Below are 22,427 nucleotides of genomic sequence, written 5' to 3' on the forward strand. Positions count from 1 at the left end.
TTAACAAGCTATTGCTATAACTGTGATTAATAAAGACTGTAATAGCAGACATTTTTGTCAAAAACTTTCCAAAACCAGACTGAAAGTCAAAAGATTACACTGCTTCAACTTAGCAGATGCTGGACAAATTCATGCTTTGGTATCAGTAACACATATCCTTTGCCCTTTTCCTTACCTTGTGCATCAGCATTTTTCCCCACATTGTAACTTCAGAGTGAAAACTTTCAGTCAAAAGCTATGTTTTAACAACATCAGCTAACTGAAATGCCTGCAATCCCCCATATTTGAATCCTATACTTGATATCTCATCAGAATATGCTGCCAAGAAAGATGGAGGGCAGCTGCTCTAGGCACACACTCTGTTTTTAGATATGCTAGAGGTAGTGGAAAAAAAAATCTAGAATATAAAAACACTGTTAGAATCTCTAGATAATCGCATAAAATGCTCTGGTATTCATTTTTATCCTTCAACAAAATTTAAAACAGAGAAGAGATAGCAGGAAGGCTCTATATACCTCCAAAATACTTTCTGCGTGAAAAAGCCCACCTTATTTCTTCCATGGAAAACACTGTTACCTGACTTTATTTGTCCCAAATACAGGCAATATTGCCCCTTTGCTCCACAGGTATACTTAGGTAAAAAGTGGCAGTTTCCAAGGAACACTTTTCTCTTAGCAGATAAGCCAAGAGCCCCTTCTAGGCCTCTTCCCTGTAGATGGCAATGCCTGAAGCAGAAGAACCTTTAACAAGACAATTCTGTCCAAGAGAGCCTCTTAAAATTCACCTTTCTCAGGCCATGATTAGCAGCCTGAAAATAGAACACTGACACTTTCATTCAGCACTCACTGAGCTTGAAGTGCTTTCTGAAAGTACTCAACATGCACAAGCCACAGTGACACTGAACTGGAGTTAGACCTGAACAGTTTCGAAAGTCTGGTCTCTCCCACTTCAGAACCTAAGCATCTTAAGTCATTATCATGCCCTCTAATTTCAGAATCCTGGCATCTATTCAATTTATTTACATTGACCCACATCTTACACCCCCGAACAAGACCTGGACTACATCTACCAATTACTTTATCCCCTATAATACTGTTGCTGAAACTGCACTTAAGTGCAGAACCCTGGAGCCAAGTTAGAAAGCTTGTGCTTCAGTAGTCTTTGAAACCTTATTTTCAAATACACACATAAAATGTGGTTTCCTATACCTGCAGGTCTAATTTGCATAGACAGTCCAGAAAATAAGGCATTATTTGCAAATAGACAAGTCAAGCACGCAATCAAGGCACATACACAAGCTAATCAAGTCAACTATGTTTAAAGAATTATTTATTTTTTTTTAGAATCTTGCTCTCAAGTCAATTACTGCACATTATTCTCAATTACTCTCTTGAAGGATAAGGAAACAAACCCTTGTGTCATAACTATTTTTTTCATTTGTCCAATAGACACAAAGAAGGGACAAAAATCCCCACAAGATCCAAATCTCATCTCCCACCTCTTTTTTAAGTCTCTAAAGACATGCCCAGAAATCAGGTGAACCAAAGTTTTTGTGAAAAAACCCACACTTTCATGGTGCTTTTCATTCAACCTGCTTCCTGATAATAACACTATTCCTTTCTCCTTCATTTTGGAGAGGTCAGCAGAGATTAGTATTACAAGCCAAGCACTTTTGCCCTCCCCTCCCACTGTGGAAGAGATTAGCTTCTTCCACTCACATTTTTCCTTCAATGTTCTCCTCTTTTTCTCTCCTGCAGGCAGACAGGATGAAATGTCAGCAAAACAGTCTCATGCTCCTGGGCAAATTCTCTAACTATAATCAAGAAAATTTCTTGAAAATTGCATTTCCTCTTCAAACTGATAGCCTGCTGGTTGAGCTCAAACCTCCTAAGTAAGGAACAGAAACTTGCTCAAATGTGTGGTAAAACACAAAGAATGTGAGAACGCTCCCAGAAATATAAATGTTGGCCTTTTATTTGAGCATACACAGATGAACAGATGAGATGTTGGCATTTCTCCTTTCAAAGCCTTAAATCAGTCTTACATTCCCATATCTGAAAGACAGAAGAATGTGACATACTGAGAATCTTGCCTCGCACCTCCAGGACAAGCAGTGTTTATTTTACTCAAAAGTACTTGCCTTCTTTCCTGGAAGGTGGAAAGAAACCAGCTTTTGGCACTGGACTGAACTCCCAATGGAAGACAAGCAAGGGTTAGTGCTGACTTCCTCCCTTGCTCTTCTGTCTCTCTATCACCAGAACCAGATAAACTTGTTTATCTGAAGCTTCGTGTAAGGCAAACTAGTAAATCCAGTCCAAAATGTATATAATGATCATGAAAGTCATGTTTTCTAGGCAACTGTAGAATGCTTTTTTATACATGAGGGTAGCTGATGTTTCACATTTGATATTAAAATTTTATTCAGAAGAGTATATAATTATCACTACAAAGTAAGCTTAATCCACATAAATCGCAGCATGACTCTTGTATCCCTCTCTTTGTTTAATTGTCGGTGTAAGATTCTTGGGCAACTCCCTTATTTTGCTGTTGATCTGCTCCACCTTGGAGAGGCATGTCTCCTTGATGCATTTCTCATACTTGCAACTTTCATTTTAATTGCTAAGTAGGAACAGAGGACCTGTGACTAAGGCAAGCTTTAGAAACGAAAAGCAAAAATTTCAGGTCTACAAACTAGCTTGGCAATAGTAACATTTTCAAATAGAGGATGAACCAATAACATCCTTATTTACACAAATTCACAGATGAAACTCTTCTAATGACCTGAAATAATCAGAAGCAAACCACATCTTACTATTGACAACATAATTCCATTATGGAGTGATGATATACTGTCTATCAGATAAAAGGCAGTAAGAATGGCACCTCCAGCTTTAGTCCAGCAGTTATTCCATTGTTGCATGCAAGAGCTACACATTCCTCACATACTATAGAAAGGTCATGACTGAAGTCTGTCCTTACTTGCAGCTCTCAGCGCTGCTGAAGAGGGAATCAAATCTATTGTCAGGGGAACAGAAATAGTAGCAGGCACATGATTTAAATACATGGAGTCACTAGGAAGCATTATTCTAAGTCATTAAGTACTACTTCCCACCATCTGTGGCATTCTACAACTATCTACAAATAAGACACTGAGGCTCTGGTGAGCAAGTCAAATAAGCAGTGGCAATTGTACAGTGACTACTTTTCCATTCACTACAATATTATTTTCTTTATAATCGATCCACAATGTTTGAGAAGAATAATACTCAAATATTTTAGCACCAAGATATAAATTACCACAGACTGGAAATTCAGTGACTCTACAAGTAAGTTCCACTGATTTAACAGGTACTCATAAAGTCAGTACTGCACAGCAGATAACTTCACTAATGGATAAACTTACTCCAGAGTAGATTTTGAAAAGCTTAGTTTAAGGCCCCTTCTGTGGTAACGAAGTGATACAACTTTTACTACACTGGATAAATTCTCTAGTACAGAAAGGTTCACATTCTGTCAGATGTTAATCCTTTCAGTCTCAGTAACAGAGAAAGGTATTTTGCTTTATAAATGCCTCTTCTTGGTAAGACAGCCCCTGCAGTAACGTAATAACCAGTATAACGAAGGCAGCACAACTAGATCAGCAAGAAATTAAGCCAAGACAGTAAGAATTCTTTATTTTCTTCAATGTGGCACTAGAAAGTCTTCCAGACAGGTCTAGAAATACTAGGTTAATGTGTTAATACAGGGGGAGGGAGGGGAAATCATTAATACCCACCAACTTTAGTAATAAGGAAAAGTGTTAGGTTTGTAGTATATTTGTAAGTAACTTAGAAGTCAACATACTCTTAACAAGTACAAAGATTGTCCCTACCATATGTTACTTCGAAGCCATATTTTAAATTTATATATTCATATCTAATCCTTCAACAAATGGCTTTTGTTGTCATTATGGTGAGTAAACTACATGGTTCACTTGGGTTTTGAGACTTTTTCCTCCTGGGGGAGAAAGGTGGATTTGAGCATAACAATCTTTGTCAGCCTCACATGTTTGACTATTAGACATTTTGGAAAAAGAAATTAGCAGAAGAGATACCTCACTATGGCACCCAAGTAGTCTCTCCACAGTTAGAACAACCTCATGTATGGCACTTGAGAAAATGCACTAGTTTCAGAAACAGTTCTGTTGTGTTCTTGGTTTGAAAGCAGCACCCTTACACACTGATCACAGGAAAGCGAGCTGCTAGCAGGGAGCATGACTTGTGTACTCAACCAAAATGCATGTCTGGTATTCAGAGTATGGTTCAGACTAAAAGCTATTTCATGTGTCCTGCCTGGGAAGGAAACAATACTCAATAAGAGAAATAAAACTGGCTGAGTAACAGAACCAAGTCTGACAATGACATCTACCTGTATCTGGTTCCTCCAGCGCTGCTTTACCTTACACGTATTCAGGTAAAGAAGCTGCACTACTACAACACAAGGATTTTTGTTTAAGTAATCATTTAGTTTAATATGGAAGCTAACAAACTCCCACATGGATCACCCCATTTAGCAATATTTCTAATTACTGCACTTGCATGTTCGCTTGGTTTTCGCCATGAAAATTATAATAAAAAATACAATAATAAAAGTTAACCACCTAGCCAGTATTGTCTTCAGCTAATCAGTTGCTACGAATGCTCCAATGGCTTTCTTACCCAATGCCCCAAACTGAACTACATCCTCATACACATTTTTTCTGCTTGTGACTTGGTGGAAACAGTTGATGAGAGTCTAAATAATTACTGATGGAGATAGACCATCTCCCAAATACAACACTCTTCTCAGACATGATCCTAAATGATGGTTTAGTTTCTGGTAATTGTCAGGAATAATTCTGAGGGAGCCCTACAGCTGGGGAAGAAGTATACTCAAACTTCAGGATGCCTGAGGGCACTATCCATCAGGAGGGTCTATTGTGCACCATTTCTGCAGTCTTTGGTGCTCAAAAAAGTAATATTCCCAACTCCCTGGAAATGTAGACTTCTTGAAGCGACTACATAGGCTCTACAACACAGGCAACACAGAAACACAGGATTTGCAGCAGAAAAAATGTGTTGCCTGCTCAGTTAGGATTTCTTTGGTTCATTTCTGGTGAAAAAAATAAAAAAGATATGGCATAAGGAACAGAACATTGCAAGGTCTGCAGATAGATGACACCATGGATATCTTATCTGTGAACTCACCTGTCTGGGTGTAAAGCCATTATTCACACAAGTGATGACTAATTCTTATTGTGAAAGTCTGAATTTCTACCCTGAAAAACAGACAAGATGGAACATAGGCCTACATTTCAGCTGTCAAGAAGTGTACACACAAGAAAAGCTATGTCTTAAGGACCAAGGCATAAGGTGAGAGATCCTTGCTCTACTTATCTGAATTAGCTTGAAATACAAGCTAATTCAAGCACAGTAGCAAATTATCAAGAGTACTGCATTTTCTTCACTCTTCTGTAGCAGGAAAAAAAAAAAGTAATTTTGTTCTCAGAGAGCTTTTCTCTACTCAGACATGGTAGTATGAGATGTAAGATTTATAATTTTTACACGTGCCAAATGTAACTTAAATTGTCTATGATACATTATCCTCCTATTAGGTGTGAAAATCTTCACGAAAATTTATGCTAAAACAACTTAAGCAGGGGGAAATCAGTGACTAACTTTATATAGCAACTTCATACATTTCCAAGGCAGAACCAACCTCTAGAGATCTACCTCTTCATAACTGAGATACCTGATTGTACTCTATTTCTCATACTGACACCCGATCAGGAAACATAAACACTTCGAGGAAATGGTACAGCTGTGAACAGCCAGCTGGTTGGATTTGACTTGTCCATGGAACAATAAGCAATAAGCTCCTGCTTCAAATTAGGGCAACCTGATTCTAAGGAAATGAGAAGCACTGGCAAGTGAGTTTACATACCTGGCTCTCTGAACTTTCCATTGGCCCTCAGGAAGGACGTGCTTTTTACAGTGCTCGCTCTTTGATAAAGAGTGTGTAGTGTCCCCACACATATGCATATACATATGCATGTATTATGTTACCATCCAGCTATATAAAATGTGTATGCTCATTTGTGTGCATGTATATATTGCATATAGACTAAACAATTCCCTTTTGTTTTAAGTTTCTGCTTAAGGACAAGATAAAAACCCCGAAGGACAAACAGACTTGTAAAAAACCCTGAAGGACAAACGGCCGGAACACTGATCTGTTTTGGAAAGTCAGCAGGAACTACCTGAAAGCCCTGTTAGAGGGTCCCTAGAGCCTATTAAAGGATTTGGCCAAGGCAGATTTAAATAAGATTCTGTAAAAAACAGATGGGGTACCAGCAGATGGGCTGCAACTCTAATACAGACCTCCATCTGTCCAGAAACCAGTTCTTCGCTCTACAGGTGCCGTACTGCAAGTGTAGCACTAACAAGTCTCAAAGGGTAGAACCATTTCCTGAGAAGCACTTCAAAGGCATCCATCATCTGTTTATAGCCCTGTCCTCACAAGAGACTTCACAGCAAGTTCTTCTCTCCAAAAGCGACTAACATTCCAGAGAAAAAGTTACCTATTTAACTGCTACTTCTTGAAAGTACTTAACTGCTGCTCAAGTGATATCAAAGATGTTTCCCTTTCCTGAAGTGATGTTGAGCTGAAGATAAGACTGTTGGAAATTCATTAGCATCGTCCTTGAACAGGATACATCTCATTTTTTTCACCCAGGAACTAAGAATGTCATTTAGGTGATCTAGCAGAAAGGTCCAGACATGAACTATATGAAAAAGTATTTGGTGAAATCATTAATGAAAATAACCCAATGGGATAATAGAGAAGATAACAGAGCTCTGAGTCATACAGTGCAAACATGGAGATTTCTTCTTCTGCCTAACACCTGCTTGTCCCAAGCACAGAAACTGTGACAACTAAGGTGATCATTCATCCTCTCAGATTTCAGATCCCTTCTTTCTGCACTTCCCTCCACACTCACGCATACAGATATTAATTTAAGACTAAAGCTGTGCATGTTCTCTGCTTACACACTCCCAACCAGTAATCAATTTGCAGGACACACAAAAATCTGAGAGAGTGCAGAAAACATGCCATGTACACTTCCATGCTATGAAACAGACCCATGGCCCAGAAAATGGAAGACAAGCTTTACAGGAAGGATATTATTCCCTACTGGTTCATTATAGGATTTCCCAAATTCTCAGTCATCTGCTGCTGGTATTTTCATACTGCAGTATTTCTCAAGTTCTTTAGCTTCTCTGTTAAATCTATCATTATCAAGGACTCTAAGCACACTACTTGCCACTATCTTGCAGCTATTGAAAAAATACTGCCTTTTTTTTTAAAGCAGATTTTCTTTATCCAACTATCCATAGCTGATCCTTTTCCTTCAACTGATAACACACATCAAAATCTACCTATTGTTTGCCCACTAAACTCTTTAGATGTGGTGTAGACCAAGTACTGAGAACAGTACAGCCTGTGTGACAACTATCACCAACTAATTTAGCAGCATGTACAGAGACAGCTATCAGTTCAAAGATTTCACACAAGACATGAAGATTTTTGGTCCTGGATGCTTGTTTTTTTAAATGAGCCGTTTATGGAGGCCAAAACCTTCCCAAGCAGCTTATACCATCTTGTTTAAATCCTGCAATTAGGAGGGTTTAACTCCAGATTAATTAGTAGACAAAGCCACTTGAAGACTTGGAATGCCTATGGTTAGGAAATCACGATCTTGCTCCAAAACATGAGTTGACACAGCACATATGGCTTTGTAGCAAAATCATACAAGTTAATCAGAACCTGACCAGTTAACCTGAGTCCCTCAGCCTGTCACTCTGCTCACCACACTTCAGAAAAATATATAATTATATACTGCATGATTCAGTACATGTTTACAACTGAACAATTGTTAAATTGACTACACTGCCCCTTGAACAAATTTCTAACACACACCCAATTTATGATTCATCTTAAATTCAGTGGTTACACATAATTTATTCAGTCCTACAGCCATGATATTTTCCATGTCTTAGCTGCCCTCAAAGGTGATGTGATTATTAGTCCTTTTCCTGTTAGATGGGAATCCTCCACAAAGGATTAATCTACCTGTTACTGCTGCTCAGCCTTGAATGCTTACCAAACTTATGGTTTCTGAGCCAAGGATGGGATTTGGAGTGTAAGAAAGACCCTCATCACAACAAACATAAGCTTCAGTATCAACTGATAGCAACATGAAAAATCTGCAAGAGTGATTTATACAACTCCTCAGTAGACCTTCCACACAAAACAGACTTCCTGATCTATAGTAAAGACAGACAGATAGCCATGATATAACAGACTTGATTTAACTTCACACACCAGAATGGAGAAAGAACTCCATCTGATCATTATCACTATTATAGCACACCATAATATTTTGGTACTTGGAGAGATTACAGGACAGAACAAGCTAAGGAAGATGGCATTGCCAACAAAACAGGAAAAACAAGCTAGCAGCACCTCCTCCCATGACATAACACCAAGCCTGCTATCACCAAAAAAATAAGAGTTCAGGGAAGTTTTGCTTTGTCTGGATGATAAACATTCATATTAGTAGACGACAGGACAAAGAGCCATATTACACCCTTGGGCTGCACAACAAAGGCAAACTAGCAGAAACTTTTCCTCTACAGGCCTAGAAACTATGAAAGAAAAGCGAGTCACAGCATCATCCCTCTTAAAAACATTCCTATGAATAGTAATGGAAAGCTAGACAGACTGAGGACATACACAGATAATGCCTATGTACAAATTATACTTACTGTACTGCAACAGAACCAATCTCTGAACCCACTGCCCTAGTGAGGGATTAAGTGAAAGAAAAATAGAAGGATAATATAACAGCACTTGAATCTTTTATTGATGCAGGTGGACCACAGAGAGTTAGACCAGTTAAGGAATGTATCATATTTTGCTGCCTTCTTAATCACTTTGATAATTTCATGTACAGCAGCTAGACTTTGCAACAGTTATTACATGGAGACCCAAGAAAACACTAACTATAACCACCTAAAACAAACTGAAACAACAAACAAACACCTCAAAAAAAAAATTTCCTCCCTTCAAAACCTGAGAGCTCATCCTATACAATACAGTCTGCAAACAATACACCAACTTCCATCCTTTCCATGCCTGTCTAGAACTTTTACAACAATCCAAATTTTCTTCTGGTCCTGAATATCGTACTTCAATTTTAGTCCTGAAAACTTAAAAAAAAAGGGATATGGTTTAAAAAAAATTATTTTCATTTTCAGTATATAAATGACATAAACTTCTAAGAGAAAGTTCTGCTTTTATGAAAAAAATTTCACAAATCTGTGTCAGAAAAGAGATGGGATGAACCTCTTCAACTCTTATTCTGATCTTCCATTCCTAAATAAATACTTTGGAAAAGATGTGAAAGAGATTATTCATTGACCCAGCACATGGAAAATTCATAAATGTAATGCTTCAAACAACACTTGAGCAGTAATCTGAAACAGATTTCAAAACTTTCTAATGTTCTATCAAGTGTAAAAACATTTTCAAATTTGATACGTGTTGTTTCACTACCATGCACTCCCTTATAAACTTTGCTTACAAAATACTGAATTTGAATGATAGTTTATCAAACTGGACCAGTTGTACTGGTTTATCTCATCCTGCATACACATTTACCTGAGAAAAAACAGCACTAACAATCAGTGAGAAGTATCAGGTGTTCACCACTTACAGAAATACCCAGTCTGGTATTAAAGAAAGGAGGCAAGGAGAAACAAAAAGAAAAGGAGGGAAGGAACAACATTCTGCAATCTTGAGATTTAAATCTCAGAGACAGGAGAACGTAATGTATTCTTAGTCCACAGTGGGAAGAGCTATCCAGACTCCTCACTGTGCAGAAGCACAGAAGCTGGAACCAGGACCTCATCAGACAGTTGAGAAAGAAGAAAGTGTGCTTGCAATAAAGCATATATATACTGTTTCAGCCAAGGAAGAAATACCCAACTTAGAGACAAAGTAGCAGTCAGGAGCATTGGTAACTTTCACACAATAATAATAATAAATTAAAGAATCATTATGGAGGCTAAGATGGCAAAACTTAGGCATCCTGTGGATCATTACTAATCAATTACAGAATAAAAGCACTTTTTCCTCAAATAATTGTTTTGAGTGCTTTGATGATTTGGTTTTACACTACTGACTCTTTTTCATCCTCATATCTAGAGGCTGAATATTATATCAGTCATTTAGGGGGAAATAAATGCATAGGACCATTCACGGGCTGCATTTTAAAAGGTATAGATTAAAATTCTGAGTTTTGGCAAAAAAATTAACTGAAGGTTAAGTTAGCTGGCAGGTTTTTTTTTTTTTTTTTTTTTTTAGTGATCATCTACAATAATTACTTCTGTAAAAGCAGGTGTAAGACTTCGCCCTTATTTTACACCATCAGTCTACAAACAGGCAATAAAAAACCCCAGTTTCTCCAATTGATAGAGGCAGGGGTGGGAAAAAGGAAGGAAAAGGAAACCCAAACTTTCCCCACTCAGAAGTCATATACAATTTACAGTTGATCTATATATCCAAGAGCCTCTTGGCCACTAATTAGAGCTTTTGTCACAGAGAAAATTCTGAGTTCCATAAATTCTTTGAAAACAGTTTAAAGACATTATACCTTGGGGATACAAAATTATTATAAAAAGCAATTGCTCTTATTAGATGTGTATTCCTTCCTAGCACAACCACTGTGTTGTGTTGTTTGTCAGTAGGGTTTTTTAACTGGCATTTATAGCCTGTCATTGAAAATACATCGTAAGCCTTGAAATGAATGTTGTGTACATAAAAAGTAAATATATATATATATACTTATATATATATATAAATTATTAAAGTCTAGACAGGCAGTAGTTTCTCTTCCATTTTTCTAAAACCACTGAAGAGGGAAGCAGAACAAACAGATTTTCCATCAGCAGCAGACTTCCCAACCAGCAGTTCATATCACGGTGAAAAGTTAAATTCTGTGGTCTTCAGTTCTTTAATATTCTCAAAGCAAAGGCAATGGGTGGGACAGACTCGGTGACAATTAACGTGTATATCAAAGAGTTCAGTTTATGTCAAGCACAAAAATATTTTCTATAACGTTGCAAACTATATTCTGCACTGTGCAAGCACCAGGGAAATTTCACATACCACGTTAAATTCAATTTGCTGATTCTATTCTGCTCTCTGATGCTGTGTAGTTAAAGACAAAAATTCTACCAGTATCTGACAATACCACAAAACTAATGGCTTGGCATTGAAAAAGGCCTATTTCAGTATGCAAGGCCAAAAAGCACACACAGCACACCAGCACACATGCTGGTATCAACAGAGTACAATCTGATGTTGAGGCAAGCAAGAACAAAAAGAATGCCTCTTGTCATTGCAGAATGTCTTTCATTTCTTAAGCAACGTGTTTCTCATCTGCAGAAGTAATCCAACTACTTATGTCTCCACAAGTTGATTTTTGTTGTGCTCTTTCATGTGATAGCATTTAGAATGACAATTACTTATATAATCTATTTTACCATTTTATCAAGTAGTATATTTTCACTTTCCTCCTCAACAACTAATACTACAACTGAAACTTTGTGATATCACCAAGATGTTCCTGTCTTTTTCTCCCCTCTCCCTGAGCAACCATTTTTGCTCTAGAGTTGTATGTATAAAAATTAATTCCCTTCATTACTTGACCATCCACCATTTAATCCCTCCATAAGCAGTCTGAAGAGAGGGGAATAAAGATTCCATGACAGAAGGATGAAAAAACAAGCAAGGCACTTCAGCTTGAACCAGATAGCTAAACATTTACATTTCTTCAGCTAGGTAGAAACTTCTCCCTTCTTTTAGGTACAGCCATGACCACTGCAGATGCCTCTAATCCAGAGCACTGACCAAAGTGCAACCAACACACTGCTGTAATACAGACTTTCATGGACAGTACAGTAGTTCCCAGAGCTTGGATTCCTTAGACTTCTAAAGGTTTTCTCTGAACAGCAAGTCAGCTCACGTGGACACACACAAGCTTCAAAAGTAGAACACAAAAGATTTCTTATTAGGCTTCTTCTTTTTTGGTTTTTTTTTTGGTTAAAAAAAGGGTTAAAGAAGTTCTCAATCTGGAAGAGCTTCTCATTTCTTTTGGTATTTAGAAACCTAAGCAATGTTCAATACAAGAAGTACTGTACTGTATCAGGCTTCCTCTCCAATCCCCTTTCCTGGCAATCAGCAGTTTGCTGAGTTCCTGAGCTAAAGGGTAGAGCTGCACAGTCAAATCTAATAGTCACTAATGATCTCTGTTCACTTGTCTAATCCCTTTCTGAACACATTTTCACTTTCACTCCACATGACATTTTGCTCCAGTAACGTAGATGCAATTAAGCAGTTCACTTTTGTTTGCTGTGAAAACAGTAACTTATTTCTCAAATTTCACTAGAGAAGAACATGCTGAAGGTCTTGAAGGATGCAGTCATGCCTCAAAGTCGCCTGACTATTGTCAACCACCAGCAAATGTCTGCAGCTACCAAAAATAACAGAAAATGTTTTCTTCCAACAAATCCAAACAATCTTCCAGCATACTAAATATTTTCTCCACTGGAGACACTGCATGCAAATAAAATACTATTAAAACATTGTTAGGATTTTCCTTAGGATTTTGTGACAAAACGACAAAAAGTAGGCTTAAGGTTTTCTTCCTTTACATAGTTTATTCTCAAATACACAGAGGATAGAATTCTGGGAAACACTGTTCTTACTAAAACTGTTTGACAATAGATTAAAACAAACACTAGTGCTAATGTGATACAATGGTATCAAAAATCCTCTGAAAACAAACAAGAATAAAAAAAAAAAAACCAAACACTAATTTATAGAATGCATCACACTTCTCAAACATCCAAGTCTTGTGCCCATCATGGTGAGCACACACATTTTAATTTGACATAGAGGAGTTCTACACAGCTATTTCAGTAATTCAGTTTTACGTGTTAGCCCACGTGCTTAAAGCTCCAGGCTGATTTGGCTGTTCCATACATGTGATAACCTCACTGCAAAGCCACTCAATAAATGAGTCTATATAGCTGATGAAACAAATTTTCAGCACTGCCAGCTAGCAAATCTTTATAATCAGATAATCTTCAAATTCTTTATTAAGGTCATTCAAGGGATTCAATGACAGGGCACAATGAAAGATTAAGCTGTACAAATTTAAGGTTCTTGAATATTAGCTTGTTTTACTAAGCATGTATATTTGTCAGATAAATAGTATCAGAAGAAACTTCTTTCAGGAAACCTAAGCCTAAAGTTTTGGCATTTCCTCAAAAATTTATTGTGTATATTTCTTGCAGTTCTTATTAAATGGATCATTATAGCAGACTTCCCAGGCAAATGTCTGATTTTCAGAGTTGAACCTTATACATAAAAAGGGGTAAGAAGGCAAACAGTTCTAAAAACCCTACAAAACCCCAAGAAAACAAACAAATAAAATACCACAATACACAACAGATAATTATTAACCCTCGAAGGCCTTAAACATGACCACTAAGCTGGGAACACCGAAAGTACCTGCAGCTTTGAAGGTCTGAAAATTCATCCCTACCTTTATGAGGAAGAAACCTCTGCTCACAGGAGCCTCCACCACCAGTTCATAAGATAAGGACATTCTGGTAAAGCCCATAAACCTAACTAGAGGGAACTGAAGGTGTCCCAGCACACCTTGAATAAGCCCAACCTTTTTCTTCTCCCTCCCTTCCCTTCTCCACCTCCCTTTTTGCCCAAACTGTTCTCTCTGCCAAAAAATATTGATTTTCTAACACCATTTTCACAAGCTAGACCTTATAGGTCCAAGTTTTCCAGGTGCTGTGTAGGTATTCTAGCTACCTTGTAAAATAATTTCTTTCTTTTTCAGATACAAGCCATTTAACAGCTCACAACTGCTATTCCTCTACAGAACAGTTTTTTCATTTAGAGACATATGCTGCATTGTCTATTTTCATGTTACATATCAATAAGGATGGCAATAACATTTGTTTTCTACTTGCATCCTACTCAGATTTCCAGTGAAGTTAGCAGGGAGATCCTCATCGTTCTTCAGGGTGTATCAACTCAGATGCCAAACACCAGCACGCAAAAACATCAAAGTTATTTTTATGGAAAAATATCATCAAAATCTTCATTTTCCCCAGACTGCAACTTTTTTTTTTTAATATTTCGGTGGATTCATTAGATGTGCTATTTTTTTTTTGCTGCCACTTTTTGTACTATTTTCTAGCACTGATTAATAAGCTGAATTTTTCTTCAAGTGTTTCTGAAGCTCTTCTCAAATGGTTAAGAGGAAATTCCTTCAAAGTCAAGGCCACTGGTCTAAGAACAGAGAAAAGATGACTGAAGATACACAAAAGCTCTAAAAGACAGAGTCTATGAAGGTTGGACAGAATCTCTATCCTCCTAGAAACCTATCCAAGACAAATCCTTTACTGAAAATTGTAGAAAGAGCATATGGACAAAAGAATTTCTGATTAATGCATGCATATAGGCAGTACTCTCTTATTTCCTAAATATCAAAGTAATGTGAAAAAGTCCAATTTTGAGACTTACAGAAGATGAAAGCAAGCCAGCTTCAGAAGAACAAACAAAAAAATACACCTCAATCATTGAAAAATAGTTAAAACACACTAAGGCACTTGAAAGAAATACCATAAGAGAAACCTCTGAAGGAGAAAGCAGTATTTATCACCTGTTGAAACACCCCATTTAAGGAAGTTACACACAGTCTTTAATTAGGCTGCTGGAGGGATAACTCCCCATAAACCTAACCACACAATTGTCCAGTCAGCGACGTACACTGCAGAGATGTCTCTCAAAGTAACACGTGTGCTGTTACTCACTGACATTAAAAAGCAAAGAATTAAAGTGGCACTTGTACAGCCATATCAACCATTTGCTTGCCTGGGACTCAAACTCCCACATTAATTCACTGAAGGAAAATACAACTTTGCCTTGACTTGGGAAAAGAGAGCTATTATTTCACTGACCATAATCCTAAGCACTAGGAGGGGATTTTCCACTTACTGATTTTACAGTAAGGATACTAAAAGGCAAAACTATCGCTCCACTTCCCTTCTCTAAGTTTTCTTTTTGTTGAAACACTAAATTATGTGAAGAGAGAAGTGGCCATAATATATTGTTGCACTTGATGAATTATGGTGAGAGAAGAAAAATGAGCAAGATGCTTTACAGTATCGATGCTCTGATGAGCAAACTAGGTAAAAAAGTTATATAAAGTTTGACTATTTATGTATAGTTAAAAATCAAAATGCTCCACTTTTTTGCCCCTCTGTTCCTCAAGGCAATATGCAAGTCCAAATCTTTCATCATTTAAACCAGGCATGACTTTGCTAGGAAGCACAACTATTTCTAACAATTGAAGTTTCGAACTCCAATTTAGCTCTCTTTTTAGTCCATGTAATCTTTTAAAATTACAATATATAGAAGTGGCTAGCAGAAAAAGTCAACAGTCCCATCAAGGAAGATGGAACACATTTAACACCAAATAAGGTTGCTTGCAAGTTTGAGTTTTGTAGTTAATATTTATTTCAACAGAAATGTTCTACGGGGTCTCTGAAAAACTGCTTTGCAACATAGTTTTATGAGTCAAGTCCCATTACTTTTCTCTGGTGACCTTAAGAAATCCCTGGAAGCACCTGTGTCACAGGTTTAGTGGGGTGGTTTTTTATGATCCCTGTGTAGCCATTCACATCTATAATGTGAAAACACGGTACAATATATGCACACTGTTGAGATGCTAAAGAAATTAATACTAAAAAGGAAAAAATCCTCATCTGAAACATAAAGTTAATCACTGGGAACCAATTCCCCTGCTCAAACAGGGAGCTGCAAATGAGAGTGTCTACAAGGCCTGAGATGATGAGATAAGCCATGTTCTGTCCATACTCAGTAATAACTTAGAAAACCTTTGCACTCAGTTCCTCAGGTTTTTTCTCTGACAGGTTTTGAGAACCTGCCGACTACACAAGCACAACACTGGCTATTACATGAATAAAGATAGACTATAGAATAGACACCAGACTCAGAGAAGCTTACATCTCCAAGCATGTAACTTTACTATAAAAATTATTTCCACTAACAAACTTTTATGACTTTCAACATCTATTCTAAAATAGCGTTTTAAGTTGACAAAAAGTGCAACAATTTCCAAGACACTGGCATAACTGTGCTATTACAATGAACTAGTACAGTCAGTTTTATACAGCACACACCATGGTGCTAAGATTCCAATACACAGGGACATCCTGGAATGTGCATGGAAGACTACTGTCATCTGGCTGCTGGAGAACATCAGCTGCACCTACACACATATACAGATATAGCCAAAACAGCTTTTATTGCTGTTGTGAAACTGGATATTAAACACAGGAGAACCTGGTATTTCCACTGATTTATCCAGTTAGAGTTTAGCATTCGTTATGATGAAAAGCACATTCTACCTTCAAAAAATGAGGTATTTATATGATCTAACAGCATTCTACCCTCGACAAATTATGTAGCAAGGAACTAAAGCATATTTCCAGGAGAGAGACTCTGCTTAAGTTCTTTTACTTGAGAAATAGAGTTAAATAGGAGTGTTTCCTAATAAATTCAGCATCAATTTTAAGCTTACAGCACAAATACAAGTTGCAACAGTGTTGTTTAAGAGAAGTCACCCAAGTAGCCTTTCAGCCCGGGATTTTTTTTTCTAAATAAAACAGACTTCACATACACCACTTCTGAGGTATCTCTCCACATGTGCCTGAAACCAAGTACCTACACAACATACACACAGTCAGAGAAGATGCCAATACCACATGGAAACCATTTTCAGATTCACTTTCAAAAATTTCAGCAAGCTCTACGGGATGTTCTCTCCCATATTTCTCCCACAGATACAAGGACTCTTTAATAAGACAATTTTCAAGAAACAAACAAAAAATCTTTATCCAGAGAAGGATAAAGAAACTATGAATCTCCAGCAAACCATATCCTACCCCTGACAAAGTTGAAGCACAGACAAATTAAAAGTCTCAAAGTCTACTAAAAAAAGTGGGGGTTTTAGACAGTGTCAGATTAATTCATGAAGAAGTTTGTGTTCAGTTCCAAATTTGTGCACTTAAATTTTCATCATTCTCAGGTCAGTCAATTCTTCCCCCCCCGCTTAACTTTTAGCTACAAAACAGGAGATAAACCTTCCCTTTCTTTTCCAAGGACCCTATATTACCTAATTTAAGGTCTGACTAAAGCAGGAACCATGAGCTGACACAACATCTAGTCCTAAATCTGACATTACCCTATCATCTACAAATCCTTAATAACACTCAATGTCCTGCAAAACTACATTATTCCAAATAAATACCAGCGATCAAAAATCAGTTTTAATACTGGGTCTCCTTTAATTCTTGACATATTACATGCAGACATTTCTGTGGTTCATTAAATTTACACATAAAAGATAAAGAACAACAGATGAAACCCTGAGAACAAAGCCTTCTCACCTCTGTCAATCTTCCTACACAGAGTCATAACTGGAGTAGATCTCTATCCTGGCAATTGGATTTCAAATTCACAAGGCATATCATTGTCCCAAGGCGGCCTACTCAATTAATTGCCTTTTATGAAAGCATTTTAATAGATAATGATGCACAAAGAATAGGCCTAGTTCCTCAACAGGTATTTAACTGGTCCAGGAGAAAGAGAAGCCAGGACAAAATGAAAACGGCACCAAAGAGTCGCCTTCTGCCCTTCCCATCTGTAAATGCCAGCTTCATTCTCTGTACTTCAGGAGGAGGTGGGGCTGGGAAACACTTCTTTCTGAAGTTCCACCCTTCTTTACAGATGCACAGATTTCATTAATAGTTAACTGGCGACATACAACATTAACTTCCTCTGGTATTCATAGCCTTCCATCCACGCTTGTCCCATGGTAAGCAACAGCCCAGGGCAACTGCTTACAAATACTTTCTGCACCATGACACAGTACCCCAAGACTTGCTTTTCAATCTCTTCGTCCCACTAACTAGCTCATTTTAAAACAGCAAAACTCCAGTCAATTTTTCTGTAAGCAGAGACAAAAAAAGGGTGACTGACAGACTGTTGGGCTGATAACCAACACTCCCTCTCAAGGGTCCAAAATGCAGCAGCCAGATCAATACTTACATGTTCTTAGGTTTAACAGACTCCTGGTGAACTCACTTTGAGTTTTACCATCAGTAGACTACAGGTTCTAGGCTCGTCACACAAGTAAGCTGGAAAGCTCTTCAAAAGAAAATCACTCCCCTTAAAGAGTTGACCTTACTCTTGTTCAAGTTAATAAGTCTTGGAACAACCACTAGAGAGACTCTTGAGTGTAAGGTCTGCTGAACTGTGAAGAACTTTGAACAAGGCCTTCTGGGCCATACTGTCATGTATTTTAACATATAAATATTTGAAGCCATTTAACATACAGCAGTATTCAGAGACTTCAGTGATAAAGAAGAGCTTTGTCAAACTGACTGGCACTTCAACAATAAACGTCATTTAAGAGTCTGCCCAGTCTCATTTTATCTGTCTAATTACTTACCTCTCTTGCAGGAATAGCATGCCATTAAGGTTTGCTGATTAAGATTTGAAGGCACTTTGAAGATTTATTGTACTATACAACCACTAATTATTATTGTTCATACCTCCATTTGGTTGGGAGAAAAATAGCTTTGTGCCAAAATAATTTCTGCTCCACATGTAAAAATAAAAATATTTGCTCTGCTGTGCTCTTTGAAAAGTAAACAGATAAAAGACAGCATTTTAGAAAAATGCAGCCCTTCTCTGTGATACTCACTCTATAAGACCCATACAGCAGAAAAAGATCCCACCATAAAGGAAAGAAAAAAAACCCGAAGGAACACAACAATTTTCTTCCCACTGGAACAAGCAAATGCAACATTTGTGCCTTGGTAACTTCCCACTTGCAGGAATGCAATCTCCTCCCTTTCCTAGGCTTCTTCACTACTTCCCTTCAAGGCATCGAAAATGACAATGCTATGCACAAGTTACAATGCTACATACAAGTTATCACAGGCTCGTGATGACCAGTTGCAGGGGTTATTTACCACTTATCCACACAGCCTGTTTTTACTTTCAAGGGCCTGTGAAGCCACGAATAGACTACTGGATCACATCCTCTCCAGAGGCTCTCTTATCCTGGTGAAAATACATGCTGAGCACTCACTTATCCCTTAACATTCAGCTCATCCTTCTCACAGATACTTCCTTGTTCCATACCTGCTCTTCCATCCACTCAAGTGCCCCTGAGCCTGTGGTTCCCACAGCCTTCAATTCCACTCGACAACAGTCTCAGAATGGAGAGATTTTTTTTTTTAAATTAAGCTGTTATAACAACACCCTGTGATACAGCCTGTCTCCTTTTACATCTGGTATGTTCAAAAGTCTTTACTTTTATTGCACCTTTAACTTGAAAAACCAACAACCAACCACACTCTGAAGAGAAACAAATCACTACAAAAACCCTCATGTAAAGAAGGTTCAATTTTTTTATCATGTACAGGCAAAAGAAAAGTCCCAGTATGGAAGAAATATAAGTCATGTGTTTTTCCAGTCACCAGACAGGACTGTTAGGTTAAAAAGGAGTAATAAAATATCTCTAAAAGTTAGAGTGCATATTTTTCTCTCTCTTGCTGTCATTCACTTCTTTCCTTAAATTGTTACTTACATTTTAAAACTCAGGGAAAGTTTTTGCTTGTTGGCAAAAAGACACACCAAGTGAAACACATATGCTCAATGTGAAAGCTGAATAGATAGGTACGTTTGATAGCACTAGGAGTGGTAGCAAATTCTGTTGTAACTGCACTACCAAAAGATCCTATAACTAGATTTACTCTTTCCTCATCAGGATTTCTTGCACAAGAACCAAATTATTTAAGTTGTTTTCCTATTTGTTTCTCTATCCTCATTGATTTTAAGTCTTGAAGAAATATCTTTAGAACAGATTTCTGGTCTTCCAAACACAGAATTGCACAGGCAGAGTTCAGTCAGAGGCCTGATGTTTAATTCGAACACAGGAAGCAGTCCTGCTCTGGAAACATTACTTTGGGTATTAAAGGTCATCATTTCACTAACCTGAGCCCAAACAAATGACCCGAGAGTCATGACACCTCGGAACATACATATACAATGATTGCCTTCTCACATGAGGTTAAGCCCCCAGGAAAATGTCTGTGTATTCTGACCCAATTTCACTGTACAGTTTCATAAAACACGTTCTCTTCCCTGAAAAGGCTTCATGAACTGATCTCGGTTACTGCCCCGGCTAGTTCCACATGCAAAGGCTTTCATATTCCCTTCTCCAAAACTCACACCTTAATAAGATGGCTAGACACAGATTACCAGCAACCAACCTTACAGTTTCCATGTCCTACATTTACTTCTGATCCTACCTACAAAACCAAACCGGTTCCCAAATGTTTCCCCAGTAAACAGGAGGGGTACAGAACAGCTCCTGGCGGTTCCCTATGAAGTCACTGCCTTTGTTGTTTTAAACACGCAATTTAAAGAGAATGACACAATCTAGAATATGAGAGAGATTATCCTGCGGTCTGCGGAGGTGTCGATTGCTGGGAGATAAAAAGCCAATGAAACCTACGCTATTTCTCATCACCGGCCAACAGATTTATACTTCGGTTCTGCTCCTCCAAAAAGGTTAATAAGGAAAAAAGTTTTTTCCCTCTGTTAAGATGTCCGAGGGGTGGAGGGGCTGCTTTGTTTGGCTGGCGCAAGCAAAGCCGAGCCCTTCTCCGCCGGCAGAAGTGTGTCCCGCTGCTGCCGAGAGCCCAGGCGGACCCTCGGGGACCCGGGCGGGCGATCCAGCGGGAGCACCACCACCACCCAGGGCTCCCTGCGGCCTTTCTCTCTCTCTCTCTCCCGCACCTCTCCGCCGGCACCCCCGCCGTCCTACGAGAAGCGGGGCCAGGCGGTCACACACCCACCGGCGGCCATCCATCCATCCATCCATCCGTCCCGGCCTCCGGGACAGACCCCCTCGCTGGAGGCCGCCGCCAGGCTCCCCCCCGACCTCAGGGCGGCCGCGCCGGGCTCTGCGGGAGCCGCGGACCTACCGCCACTCCAGAGCCGCCGATGGCGCACGGAGGGCGGCGGCGGGGAGCCCAGGAGCCCGAGAGAGCCCGAAGCTTCGCCCTCCCCCGTAGCAAGGCTGTGCTCGGCGCCTGCCAGGGAGCGCGGGCAGGCAGGGAGGCAGCGCGGAGCAGCATCTCCTGCCCCGCCGGCCGCCAGCCCCGTCGCGGAGGGGGCGGGAGCGGCGGCGCTGCCCGCCCCGCGGCTCGCTCCCTGCCTCCCTCCCTCCCTCCCTCCTCCCCGCTTCCATCCCTCCTTCCCGCTGTGCACGGCCGGCCCGCCGCCAGCAGCCGCCCCTCCGAGCGCCCCGGTACCCACCGCGGCCGCCCGGCCCCGCCGGCCCGGCCCTCCCGCTGCCCGCTCCGCTCCACGTCGCCCCGCCGGTCGCTGCCCCTCGGGGCCGCCAGCAGCGAGGGGAAGCGGGCACGCACCGCCCACCGCCCCCGACCGCCGCGCCCTCCTGCTTTCCCACTCTCCCTCCCTCCCGCCCCCGAGGCGGCGGGGCAGATGCTGACACACGCCCGGCCCCGCCCGCTCCCGCAGCGCCCGGACCGGCCCCGGCCCCTTCCCGCCCTCGCTCGAAAGTCACTTGCGAATTGATTCTCTCGGAGGTGAACTTCAGCCCTGGTGACGGCAGTCTGTTCTTGGCCCCAAAGGCGTTTGGTTTGGTTTGGTTTGGTTTGGTTTGGTTTGGTTTTCTCGGGGATAATCTTACTTCTGGCTGCTCCCCATCCTTGGCAGTCTTGGTCCTCAAACTTAAACAAAAGCCGTAATGACAAAGCTTTCAAATACGGCCCATTGTTTGGAGCCTGTGAGACAAACCATGGTGAGGAAAAGTTCCACTTGATGATATGAAAAGTTGATTTTTATTTTTTTTTTAAATAAGGCTTCTTTTTCCCTCATGGATGTGAAATCCACTGTGGGAACCCCACTTGTGCATTGGGGCTGGAGCCTCTCGGGGTTCCTCTGGGGTTTCTGCAGTAGCTCCCTGCTGTGTGGAGACAAGACGATAGGAAAAGTACTTTTAGTTGCAAAGAATACTGCCCGACATGTGTGTCCCTGAATTCAGGCTACGTGAAAATGAACTTTTTCAGACTGATATTCTGAAAGACTAATTTCTATTTTAAATAAATAAATAAATAAATAAATTGTTGAAA

General features: G+C 39.6%; 1 protein-coding gene across 3 annotated transcripts in view; it reads right to left on the bottom strand.

Moving 5' to 3' along the window:
* Positions 1–21,633, bottom strand: part of PTPN13 (protein tyrosine phosphatase non-receptor type 13) — a 117,742-nt gene extending 96,109 nt beyond the window's left edge. For 2 of the 3 annotated variants that reach the window (XM_051790895.1, XM_051790893.1), the window contains exon 1: positions 21,255–21,393. The gene's annotated coding sequence lies outside the window, so the exon portion shown is untranslated. Of the gene's footprint in view, positions 1–21,254; positions 21,394–21,588 lie in introns of those variants that run through there. The other variant, XM_051790894.1, reaches the window with a different exon arrangement.
* Positions 21,634–22,427: the final 794 nt, after the last annotated feature.

The sequence above is a fragment of the Manacus candei genome, unplaced genomic scaffold, assembly GCF_025592945.1.
Source record: "Manacus candei isolate 608988 ecotype Guabito, Panama unplaced genomic scaffold, ASM2559294v1 h1tg000028l, whole genome shotgun sequence".
Lineage (NCBI taxonomy): Eukaryota > Metazoa > Chordata > Aves > Passeriformes > Pipridae > Manacus > Manacus candei.